The sequence below is a fragment of the Oryctolagus cuniculus genome, chromosome 6 (genome assembly GCF_964237555.1).
Source record: "Oryctolagus cuniculus chromosome 6, mOryCun1.1, whole genome shotgun sequence".
NCBI lineage: Eukaryota > Metazoa > Chordata > Mammalia > Lagomorpha > Leporidae > Oryctolagus > Oryctolagus cuniculus.
In genome coordinates, this window is record NC_091437.1 from 132,399,646 (window position 1) to 132,411,830 (window position 12,185).

Genomic DNA, 12,185 nt, shown 5'->3' on the forward strand with positions numbered 1-12,185 from the left:
CTCAACAAAATACTAGCTAATATAATCAAACAACACATCAGAATGATCATTCACCCAGACCCAATGGGACTTATGTCTGGTATGCTGGAATGCTTCAACATTTGCAAATCAATTAACGTGATATATCATACTAACAAATTGAAGAAAAAAAACATATGATTATCTCAATAGATGTAGAGAAAGCATTTGATAAAATACATCATAAATACAACATCCTTTCATGATGAAAAACTTAAGCAAATTGGATACAGAAGGAACATTCCTCAACACAATCAAGATAAATTATAACAAATCCTCAGTCAGCACATTAATGGGAAAAGTTGGAAGCATTTCCGGTAAAATCTGGAACCAGATCAGGATGCCCACTTTCACCATTGCTATTCAATATAGTCCTGGATGTTGTAGTCAGAACCATTAGGCAAGAAAAAGAAATCAAAGGGATATAAATTAGAAAAGTGGAAGTCAAATTACCCATATTTTCAGATCACATGATTTTATATAAACAGTAACCAAAAGATTCCACTGAGACACTATTGGAACTCTTAAAGAGTTTGGTCAAGTGGCTGGATATACAATTAATACACAAAAATCAATAGCCTTTTTATACACAGACAATGTCATGGCTAAGAGAGAATATCTAAGATCAATAACATTCACAATAGCTACAGAAAAAATGTCTACCTTAGACTACATTTAACCTGGGAGGTGAAAGAACTCTACAGTGAAAATTACAAAACATTGAAGAAATAAATAGAAGACGTAAAATTGGAAAAATCTTCCATGTTCATGAATTGGATGAATTCATATCATCAAAATGTACATACTACTGAAAGCAATTTACAGATTCAATGTGATCCCAATCAAAATACCAACAACATCCTTTTCATATCTGGAAAAAAAGGTGCTAAAATTCAAATGGAAACACAAGAGATCTTGAGTAGCTTAAGCAATTTTATAAAACAAACACAAACCTGGAGGCATCAAATACCAGATTTCAAGATATACTACACGGCCTTTGTAATCAAAACAGCTTGACACCAGCACAAAAACAGACATGTAGACCATTGGAACAGAATAGAACCTCCAGAATTCAATCCATGCATCTACAACTAACTAATCTATAACAAAAGAGCTAAAAATAATCCCTAGAGAAAGGACAGTCTCTTCAATAAATGGTGCTGGGAAAATGTGATCTCTCCATGCAGAAGGGTGAAACAAGACTACTACCTTACACCTTATAGAAAATCAACTCAAGATTGATCAAAGATTTATATTTATGTCCTGATACAATCAAATTACTAGAGAAAAACTTTGGGGAAACTCTGCAAGATGTTGATATAGGCAAAGATTTCTTGGAAAAGATCTCAGAAGCACAAGCAATCAAAGCCATTATAGACAAATGGGATTATATCAAGCTGAGAAGATTCTATACTGCAAAGGAAACACTCAACAAAGTGAAGACACAAATGACAGAATGGGAGAAAATACTTGCACACTATGAAACCAATAATGGTAAATTAACATCCAGAATCTATAAACAGCTCAAGAGACTCAACAACATCAGAACAAACAATTCAGTTAAGAAATGGGTAAAGGACTTGAACAGGCCTTTTTTTAGAACAGGAAATTCAAATGGCCAACGGATACATGTAAAAATGCTCAGAATCACTAGCCATCAGGGAAATGCAAATCAAAACCATAATGAGGTTTACCCTCACTCCAGTAAGAATGGCTCTCATATGGAAGCCAACAAACAATAAATGCTAACAAGGATGAAGGAGAAAAAGGTACGCTAAACATCTATTGGTGGGAATGTAAACTAGTATACGCACTGTGCAAGACAGTATGAAGATACCGCAGTGTCGCTCCCCCTCTTCGTGGAGGAACGACACAGGATCCTGCGCTGTTCTTTCGTCTGCTCGGCCCTCCCCGGGTTTGCTGCTGGTTCTTCCCGGGTTGGCTACTATCCCTTCCACCTCCGTGGAAGGGCAGTTCCCCCTGGCCGCATTCCCCACTTCCGCAGGGGAGCGGCACACCGCCGGCCGGCTCTCTCGGGGGCTGCACGGGTTCCCTTAGATGTTCCCCTTAGATGTTCCCGGTGCATGCCGTCTCTCTCCTCCTTTATAGTCCTCCTCCGCCAATCCCAACTCGGCTGCCCACACGCCGAGTACGCTGCTCTCCAATCAGGAGCAGGTCCTACAGTTTATTGGTTGAACTGGAGGCAGCTGTGCAGAAGCTGTTTACTTCTCTCCCAGCGCCATATTGTGGGAGAGCAGATGCATAGAATAAGTCTTAATTCCAGTAACTTAGTCTAGTCCGAGCTGCTCCCCACAGAGGAGAGCAGATGCATAGAATAAGTCTTAATTCCAGTAACTTAGTCTAGTCCGAGCTGCTCCCCACAGATCCCCCTTTCTTTTTATTTTTTTGGCGTTGATATGCGCCTGTCTTCGTTGTCCCACAGCACACACTCTGCTCTACTTGCTAGAGTTGCCACAGGCTCTTACAAGTCCTATCCATCAGGCAAACCGAATCCGGGTCCTCTCTTCGCCATGTTGTGAGGAGGTTTTTAGGCGCTGATGCGTGCCTGTGTTCGGTGCCCTGCAGCGCATGCTTTGCTCTGCCTGCAGGGGCTTACAAGCTCTATCAGGCAAACCGAATCCAAGCCTTCTCATTGCCTTTTTGTGGGGGAGACTTATTAGTGTTGGTTCGTGCCTATCTTCGGTGACCTGCAGCTCATACTCTGGTCGAGCTGCTTGCTGGCGCTTACCGCCTCAATCAGGCAGACCGAATCCAAGCCTTCTAATTGCGGTATTGTGGGGAAGCCTTACTGATGTTAATTCGTGCCTGTCTTCGGTGACCTGCGGCGCATAAGCTGCTAGCCGCCCAGGTGCTCATCGCCTCACTTGATTAGGCAGACCGAATCCAAGCTCTCACATTGCAGTGTTGTAGGGAGGCCTTTTTATTTCTCTATTTCTCTATCTCCGGGCATTCCTATTTCTCCCATTTTACTTCTATCTTCCAGCATTCCTATTTTTCTCACTTTACTTCTAAACTTCTGTTTCTCTTATCCCTGCGGCTTTCCGGCACCTCGCCCCGCCGGCGGGTTCCCGGCTCTGCGCCGCTTCAGCCCGCGCACCTCTCTCATCTGCGCAGCTTCCCGGCTTTGCGCGGCTCGGCTTCGCGCGCTCCGCGGTCTCCACGCCCTTCGCGTCTGCACCACGGCCTACGCCAGCCCCGTTCCCTATCTATTCACGCCCCGTGCTCTCTCTGCACGCGGCGGCTTCCGCGAGTAACACAGCGTAGCTTACGTGTCCGCCACTAGCATTCAATCTAAGTTCCCCGGGCTAGCCTGGCGAATTCAACCCAGCGTACGTCTCCGCCCCACGGTTTGGCTTCCCGTCCTTTGCTCCCCGGGCTAATCAGACGGATCCCAACCAGGCTCACGTTTCAGCTTCTGGTTTCAACTTTTCGCCCCCTATTCCCGGGCTAACTTGAGAACCCCAAAGTGGCTTTCGTGTCCGCCTTGGCCTGCCCCCCACGGCTTCAATTTCCCTAACATTTTTCTCTACCCGGTATGTTTCCCCAAACTTTCCTCCAACGATACTCCTCCCTCATTTCTCCTGGCCTCTCCCCACAGTCCGCATCCGAGTCTGTTTGTTCTAGCTTTCACTTTCACCTTCGACCTTAGAGATTTCTCCCAGCTTCCCCCCGTAGTCCATATCCGAATCTATGCCTAGGCTTTCAATAGCTCCTTCCGGCTCCTTTTTCGTCCGGCTTTTCCCTAGGCTGTTTGCTAGTCTCTCTCTCCGATATTTTCCCTAGTTCTTCCCGTTTCTTCCCTCCTAGGTTTCCTATCCGAGTCACGGCACCATTATGTCGCTCCCCCTCTTCGTGGAGGAACGACACAGGATCCTGCGCTGTTCTTTCGTCTGCTCGGCCCTCCCCGGGTTTGCTGCTGGTTCTTCCCGGGTTGGCTACTATCCCTTCCACCTCCGTGGAAGGGCAGTTCCCCCTGGCCGCATTCCCCACTTCCGCAGGGGAGCGGCACACCGCCGGCCGGCTCTCTCGGGGGCTGCACGGGTTCCCTTAGATGTTCCCCTTAGATGTTCCCGGTGCATGCCGTCTCTCTCCTCCTTTATAGTCCTCCTCCGCCAATCCCAACTCGGCTGCCCACACGCCGAGTACGCTGCTCTCCAATCAGGAGCAGGTCCTACAGTTTATTGGTTGAACTGGAGGCAGCTGTGCAGAAGCTGTTTACTTCTCTCCCAGCGCCATATTGTGGGAGAGCAGATGCATAGAATAAGTCTTAATTCCAGTAACTTAGTCTAGTCCGAGCTGCTCCCCACAGAGGAGAGCAGATGCATAGAATAAGTCTTAATTCCAGTAACTTAGTCTAGTCCGAGCTGCTCCCCACACCGCAGAAAGTTGAAAATAGATATACCATATGACCAGCCATCCCAACTTCTGGGAATTTACCCCAGGGAAATGAAATCAGTATATGAAATATTTATCTGTACCCCATGTTCACTGTAGCTCAATTCACAATAGCTAAGATATAGAATCAACCCAGATGTCCATCAACTGATGAGTGGATGACGAAATGATGGTGTATATGTACACTGTGGAGTACTACTCAACTCTAAAAAAAATGAAAGCCTGTCTTTTGCAACAAAATGGATGCAATTGGAAACCATTATAATTAATGAAATAAGCCAGTCCCAAAAAGACGAATACCATATGTTTTCCCTGATCTGTGGTAACTAATAGACTACCAAAAATATATAGAAGTGAAATTGACATTTTCAGCTTATTTGTCCTGTTTTGATTACAGTGTCACAAGATTTTTTTGTAGGCTAATTGTGAAGACTTATCGAGAAGCAGGGAAGTCAGAGGTGATTCGAAGATTCCGGACTTAAATTATAAAGAACCAATAACAATCAATTGAGATGGGTAAGGCTATGGAAGGAACAGGTTTGGGTGCATGAAAAGGAGTTATATTGAACATCTTTTTTTTTTTTTTTCATCTACATAAGACTTTATTTTTAGCATAAAATGAAAGAAACATTTTAATAGGTGCAGGAAGAATTATATAGATCCTACAGTATTATGCATTTTTATGTTTTTGGTGTATTGTAAAAAAAAGTTTTATTACAATATTAAATCACTTGGACACACACATTTTCCAAAGATGAAAACAATGCTATTTTAAGATAGTTTATTAAAAAACAATTGTCCTTTCTAAAAGTCTGTTTCTGTGTATTTATTCTTTTGGGTATTAAAGTTGCTTTGTTTCCTTGGGCAAATACAAATAAGAAATGTCCTAGAGTCCAGTTAATTCCTGGGAAACTCTTTGGCACTTTCATTGTGAATAAGCTCTTTCAAACCATGAGGGTGGCTTTTGGTAATTTACTGCTGAAGTAGACACCAAGTGGCATTCTAGGGATGAAAAACAGGATTTTCTCCCTGGGCGAATCTGGCAGAGCCAGATTCTTGAAGGCTACTAGAGGGAGGATGAATAAAATGGCTGTGCCAACTGAGCGCCTGCTCAGTCACACCCAAGACCAAATGCTTTGACTCCTGACCGAACAGATGCAGGCAGCTGGCCACATCAGAAGTCAGCTAACCAGAGACAGAACTTGTCTTTTGTCTTTGACTTTGATTGAAACTCTGAGCCAAATGGCCCTGAAATGTCATCTGGGACCTCTCTGGCTGGCTTTAGACAGAGTTGGTGGTTTTCACCCAGTTCCCGGAGCACAATGCTTCCGGCCCCAGAACTGTTCCATGTTAGACTAAATTTTGCCGAACATGAAATAAGGCCTGTTTAGAATACATTAACCTTAAGAAGTGAATAGATCAGTCAACAGCATTTATTAGCTGCCTACTGTGTTCACTCCCGAGTAGGGTGTAAAATCACAAGGAAAGAAGAATGGGTTGAAGGCATGAAACATTTCATTTCTGAAAATGTCGATGATCAAATTTCAGTCAAAATAGAATATGGAAGATCATCTTCCCAACTTATTTTCTAGGGGACACTTGCTCCATTGGACATAACTAAGTGCTCTAGGGTCAAAAAAGTGGACAAAGCCTTCTTCACGCAGGGCCTTGTGCTGTCTATGAGGTGGGAATGAATGTTCGCTGCCACCCCTGACTGCTCAGAAGAGATTTGGGAACCAGCGCTTTGACATCAGTAGTTGACTGCCATCATTTGGAAAGTGAAGAAGACAAGATAAAGCAAGTTGTACAGAATGACACAGCTAGCAACTGATAGAACCAGAAGCAGGACCTGCCTCTTCCCCGTTGAGGCTGCTACACTATCCTGGTTTCATAAAATATGTGTTTTGAGTGATTCCTCTTCAAAGCAGTGAAATGTGGAGTTATATTATGGGATGGCAGCTTAGGCAACTGAAAGAAGGTCAAGGATAAAGGACACAATGACTCTGCTCCCTGGGAATTGTTCATAAGCTTATTTAACCTCTCCGGGCCTCCGTGTCTGCACCTGTCAAATGGGAATACAGCACTGATGTGAACTGTTGCAGCTCCTAACGTACAGGCAGTGGTGACTGATAAAGAACTTTAGGAGCTTTGGTTAGGAGGTGCATCTCATTTCAAGAATAATGGAATCCCCTGAGAGACTTAAGAAGGTCAGAGTCATGAGTGTTTGTAGAATGGAGGCTCTTTGAAGCAAAGGGCTCCCCACAACTGTCTCCACAGTGCCTGATACCTCCTACTCAATAGATGTGCATCAGACAACGCATGTTGATATGACTCAAAATATGACTAGAAGCACAGCTAACAGTATTATAACACGTTGCACACGCAAAACTGCAACCAGACACTGCAGGAGGCAAATCTTTGTTTTTTGTACATAATGAAAAATACAATTTTTAATAAAAAGACTTCTCTCTTTTAAGCTCTACTTGGGATTGGGAAAAAAATTAAGCATATTGAAAAATAATTTGGGTGCTTAACTGACTGGGCCTAAGAGTGATTTGGAGTGCTTAATAATATAGTGATAACCAATCCCATTTTCCTAAGACAAACTGGTTTTCCTGTGTGCTTAAAAGTCACCCATTTTAAAGCTTTTAGGTAGGGAAGCTGATGGCCTGGGTCAGAACCGGGTTGCGATCTCACTTGAAGGATTAGAAAAGTTCATTGATGGGTCTGGAATTTTGTAGGGTCATTAAGTCTCCTCTGGGCTTCAGAAGAAACATGGCAGCTCCCATGCTCAGGACAGACGATTCACCCGCATGCAGACAAATCTTGGGAGATGAAGTGGTTTGTAGTCAGAATGAGCTGCAACACCGGCGTGGAACCTTGGGCCTAGGCGATGCCACGGAGCCGAGTTCCTCGCAGAAAGTGGTGTCAGAAGCGGTGCGGATTCTCTTCAAAGGCAGTCTGATCTGATTGTGTCTCCTCTATGGTCATGGAGTCTCGACTGCCGAATTCGTGCTTACTGCTGCTGGCAACCACTTACTTGGACACAAATTAATTTAATACCTTCTCCTCACGGCACCTTCCTCTGCAGGGTTCTGAAACATGCTGAGACGTTCCCTCCCATGTTTAGGTTTGTGCAGGAGAAAAATGTTACGTAAACAAGTCCAAGGTAAAAGAATTAACTTGAGATTTAGCACTGGAGTCAGAAATAGGAATATGATAGGCTTTTCCGGAAGGCCTTCTTTAAAAACAAAACGAGGGGCCAGCGCTGTGGCCTACGAGGCTAAGCCTCCACCTGCGGCAGCGGCTTCCCATATGGATGCCGGTTCCCGTCCCCGCTGCCTATATTGAACATCTTAAAGCTGAGTTAATTCTTAATATATGACTTCTCTAATTATGATTATATTTTATAATGGAAATCCTGACTAATCACTAAAATAAAATTAATCAAATAATTTTATAAAGCACAGTTTCAAATGTTTTTTCAATTTGTTAATGTGGTAGTAAGCATTAATTTCTTTAAATATGAAACTTTCACCCTTGGAATATAAGTAACGTTGCTGTGATATTTTCAAGACTATTATCTCTGGTTTCCCAATATTTTCTTAGAAATTTTATATCTTTGTACACACTGATTGAGCTGTAATTTTCATTTTTTGTTTGTCCTTGTCTAATCTGAGTCTCAATTTTGTGCAAAACTCTTGAAACATATTGGAGAAAGTTAGACCATGTTCTGTTTTTCCAGTTCCTTTCCGCTTTGCTGTTCATTTACCAACTTCTAAGGCATTCCTTTCTGTTCCCTCTGCTTTTTCTTTAGGTCTCCATAATCTTTAATTTGGGATGTGAAAAAAGCTTCTTTATTCGCTTAAACTGCTTCTTTTCATTCCTAAATAGCTATCCAAGTTATCTTTCTAAATACTAGCTTCAAATAGTTCCCTGATTACCTACATAATCACATTCCCGAAAACTTATCAAATGCAAATATGCACAAGTCACCCATGAAATTATATATTAATAAGGAAACTATTCCTAGAGGACTAAAAGTTGATTTAAAATACCTAATTACACTTCATCTTTGAACATCATCTGAAAAATTTGTAACTAGCATTTCACACATGTTCTTAGCTTTGTTCTTTTTCTTTCAAATTATTCATGTAGTCAGCAGGTTTAGGATCAATAAGAATCCAATTTAGGGTTAACAGTCTATATACTTACACAAATTATTTCCATATTTATCTCATTTATATAGTTCATGAGGTCTTGCTTATCATTCATATCAGCACTTCAAATAAATATAAATTGCTTGTAAAATAAGTGACAAACCTGCAAGTTTTATAACAATCACTACCTCCCCCCAAAAATTTACTGGATGGAGCAAAAACATAACTTTAAATCATATATGGCACATTTAGGGTTTTCAAGCATAATGTTTGAAAATGAGCATTGTTTGAAAACATTGACTAAGTCATAGGTTGTATTTACAAAAACATTTGGTGTTTCTTCAATACTTGAAAAATAAACCTGAATTTCTTTTTTAAGATTTATTTTATTTATTTGAAAAATAAGTTTTTATATATATATATATATATAGAGAGAGAGAGAGAGAGAGCGAGAGCGCTATATTCCATCTGCTGGTTTTCTCCCTAAATGACTGTAGTGTTCTGGTCTGGGCTAGGTCAAAGACAGGATCCTGGAACTTCACCTGGGTGTCCCATGTCAATGTAGAGGTCTAAGTACTTAGAACTAACATGGAGCATAAACCTGAAGTTCTAAGCATGCCAATTCACATGATAAACATCCTGAGCTTACTTTACTTTTCTTTTTTCTGACTTATTCATTTATTTAAAAAGCAGAGTTACAGAGAGAAAGGGAGAAGAGAGAGGGGAGAGGAGAGAGGAGAGAGGGGAGAGAGAGAGAGAGAGAAGGGAGAGGGAGAGGGAGAGAGAGAAGGGAGAGAGAGAAGGGAGAGGAAGAGGGAGAGGGAGAGGGAGAGGGAGAGAGAGAGAGAGAGAGAGAGAGATCTTTTTATCCACTGGTTCATTCCCCTAATGGCCACAACAGCCAGGGCTGGACCAGGGTGAAGCCAGGATCCAGGAGCTTCATCCAGGGGTCTCCCACATGGGTGGCAGGGGCCCAAGCACTCACATGTTCTGCTGCTGCCTTCCCAGATTCATTAGCAGGGAGCTGAATTGGAAGTAGAGCAGCAGGGATGGGAACTGGCACCCACATGCGGATGCCAGCACCTTAGGTGGTGGCTTAACCCACTGCACTACAATGCCAGCACACACCATCCACCTCCCCAAGCTAATTTTTCAAAGTGAAACTCCCACTATTCTCCCACTTTCTTTATTCTACTTATTCTTGCCATTCTCAAGTGTGATTTTCAAGCCAGCATATACTGCCATGCCATATCATCAGACTGGTTTTACTAGCTTGCTTTCTCTTCCTTCACAATCATTCCAACCATTCCAAATCTTTGCAAGCACTCCAACGTGAACCCTCTTGCATCCTTCTTATGCATTTCCTGGATTCATTAATTTCCCTCTATGTTCCTAGAATGTTTTTTTTTTTTTTTTGAAACTGATTGGAGACAACCATACTAATTTGAGGTATTTTGTTAATCACATATCCTTTTAAAATATTTCTGTATTTGCTTATTTGAAAGAGCAAGAAACAGGGTGGGGCATGGGAATGATGGGGGTTGGGGAAAGATAAAGAGAGAGATCACCCATCTTTTGGTTTGCTCCCCAAATGGCTGCAAGACCTAAGGCTGGGCAAGGCTAAAGCCAGGAGCCAGGAACTCCATCCTGTCTCCCACAGGTGGTAAGAACTGAAGTACTTCAGCTATCTTCTCCTGCCTTTCCAAGAGATGGGATAGAAGCAGAAGTGCCAGTACTTGAACCAGTGCTCTGACAAGGAATGCCAGCCACAGGTGGCAGCTTAACATTCTGCACCACAATCCTGGCCCCAGCACGTCTGTTTTTAATTAAATGATGTGAGTGATCATATAACTTCTTCAACATTTCCCCATTGGTTCAAGGGGGCTACATTCTAGCACAGCTCTGAAAATGATAAAAGTTCTAATCACCACTAATTTGTAGTGCTTACAATGTATGTACCTGGTGGCATATGAAGTATCTGGAAATATGAAGCATGTATTATTTTAGTATTGATTTTGTATACCAACTACAGAAGTTCAAGTAACTTGCTCAAGGTCACGCAGCTGGTCTCTGTGCCCTGAGTCCATTGCTCTGAGCATTGTGGAGAGAAAAGCTGCAAGTAAAATGGAAGAAACTGGTTTTGTGAGTGATTCTGAAAACCAGCGTGGCAGAAGCTGGTTTGGGCTCAGGTGGCAAAGTAAGACACAGAACCTGGGACAAAGAGGCTTTTTTGTCATTTCTGAGTACCCTGGCTTTAGTGCAGTAAGGATTCTGGGGGAGGTGGAGGCTCAAATACCTTGAGGGCGTTTCATTTGAGCAGCAAGAGATGCCAATGTTCTTAGTGTGTCTATTGAACTCTCTATGAAGTGCAACAGTAGTGTTGGCAAAATTTTCTGGCTCAAAGTATACCTGGGAAGAAGGAGCTGGCTATTAAATGCCATTTGAGTGATTTCTTTAGGAACTTCAAGAAATGCCTGGTGAGACTTGGATAAGTTATAAGTCCTCCACTGTGAGAACTGGATAACAGACAAAAATCTTCATTGTTACTGTTAATGAGACCCTACCAGTGTCTACAGCTTTGTGAAGTCCAGCACTATCTGGGGCACAAACAGGATCTTATCTGTTTCCCCACAATTAGCTTTCCAGATATGTATTATTTCTACTTTAGAAACAAACTCAGAGAAATGAGTACTTTACTCAAGATCAGGATACTTATAAGTAGAAGAGATGAGATTCAAATCCAGCTACTTCAGACTCTGAAGTTCACGTTCTTTCTACCATGCAGTACTGCATCCTGTAATTATCCACTAGCAAAAACAAAACAAAACAACTGCTCTGTCTTCAGTTGGACACATACAGGCAAAGAATTCCTTTCTCAGCACTTGGCATTTCTCACGACCTAGGAATTAGCATTCATTGATATTTTCACAAAATGAATCCCCGAGTGAAAAGTTTTGTCTTCACTCCAGTTAGATAAGCCTCAGTATGCGGCCACAATCTGGTGACTCTCAGTATGGTTTTCTTTAGAAAACGTGAGTTCAGATGTAGCTATCACTTTCAATGTGTGAATGAGTGCATGTGTATACCAAGGCTGGTGAATTCTCAGTTCATGTGGTGTGCAGATGAGAGAAGGCCCTCTCTTTCCCACAGTCCACAGTCTACTTTATAGATGCATTTAAAAAAATAATTACAACAAAATGTGTTTCCCAAGACATTAGATTCTTCACAAATCTGGACATTATCCTGCTTGAGAAATTCTCTGAGCTTCTTCCTTTATAAAAATATAAAGGAAACAAAAAATCCTATTGTGTCTTGAAAGTAGAGACAGGATACTGTAATATCATTAGTGGAAATTCAACCCAACCAGCAGATTCTGTAGTGAATTGCAGTCAGTTCATCTCAATTCTAATGAAATTACAAATTTTACTTTTCTATTAGTAAGTCTGATCATGCATTGGATTTACTTTTGCTGAATTTATGGTTCAAAAGAAAATTCAATTCAATGCATACCAAAGAACAGGGCATGCCATTGTTTATGGCCCACATTTCACTGTGAATTGAGGTCAACGGTTTGCTATCTTATGTAGGTCA